Source organism: Azolla caroliniana, unplaced genomic scaffold, assembly GCF_043228905.1.
Source record: "Azolla caroliniana isolate FFs.n. ecotype wild unplaced genomic scaffold, voAzoCaro1.0.p SCAF_3, whole genome shotgun sequence".
Taxonomy (NCBI): domain Eukaryota; kingdom Viridiplantae; phylum Streptophyta; class Polypodiopsida; order Salviniales; family Salviniaceae; genus Azolla; species Azolla caroliniana.
Window position 1 is genome coordinate 11,179,243 of NW_028230438.1, and position 1,007 is coordinate 11,180,249.

The following is a 1,007-nucleotide window of genomic DNA, read 5'->3' on the forward strand; positions in this document are numbered from 1 at the left end:
CACTCAATAATTCAAGGCAGCAAATTGTCACAATCTATGTGTATGTGCATTGGGAAATTGTCAACATGAACATCTTTCAACTTCACTCTTGGGACATGCGAAAGGAAATTTTAACTATCACGACATGTTAAGGAAATTTGAGAATAGAGTTTGGGACATGCGAAAGGAAATTTTAACTATCATGACATGTTAAGCACTTAGTATATATTGATAAACTCTATTCTCAAATTTAAAGCAGAAAGGAACTATGTGATTCTTCATAACTTGACAGGGTAATGAAATTGAGCATGTGTGACATGAATTGATTACACCAATGTATGGTATGAAAGCTGGGCTTTGGATAGAAGATCGATAATAAAACAAAATGTGATAGGGATGACCAGTGTCGTAAAATTAAACTTATTATATAAAAATTGGAATTTTAGTGTTGGAAACAGCGCAGCTGGTGTAGTGGTATCATAGTACCCTCCCACGGTACTGACCGGGGTTCGATTCCCCGGCTGCGCATTCATCTTATCTCGCTTTTGTTTTATGTGTTTTTTTAATTCTCCTTGAAAGAGCTCCTCCACTCACCTTTGAAGATTTTTCTTCCTCGTCATGGATAGAGATATATTATTTTACAGAGGTAGAGACCCAATGTGACTTCTACGTCTCTCCATTTCTTTTAATAATTAATCAGGGAAAACTATTCCTTTGGGCAGTAATTTCTCCTTATTTCTTGAGAACGCTCTTCCAAAATAACAAAATTATGTGCAATAGACACAATCCATTCATCCCTCCTTTCCCCATTTATATGAGCTATTTGAGCAATTGTCTAAGCTTAATTGTCCAAAATGTCCAAGGACATAACGAAATGTCATGAGCATTCTTAGGAAATGAAAAGAAACTCAAAATGTAATTTGAAGTTTTCACCTCTTCATTGTTATTGATTCAATTGTACGTGCTAATGTTTGAAGAGGCAATGTTTGGAGATGCCTCTTCGGTGTATTTATCTGGTCGAGTGATTC

At 35.7% G+C, this 1,007-nt stretch overlaps 1 non-coding gene across 1 annotated transcript; it reads left to right on the plus strand.

The window, feature by feature from the left end:
- The first annotated feature begins 436 nt into the window (after nucleotides 1-436).
- Nucleotides 437-507, plus strand: TRNAG-CCC (transfer RNA glycine (anticodon CCC)). Its single transcript has one exon. It is a non-coding gene; the product is annotated as a tRNA-Gly (tRNA).
- Nucleotides 508-1,007: the final 500 nt, after the last annotated feature.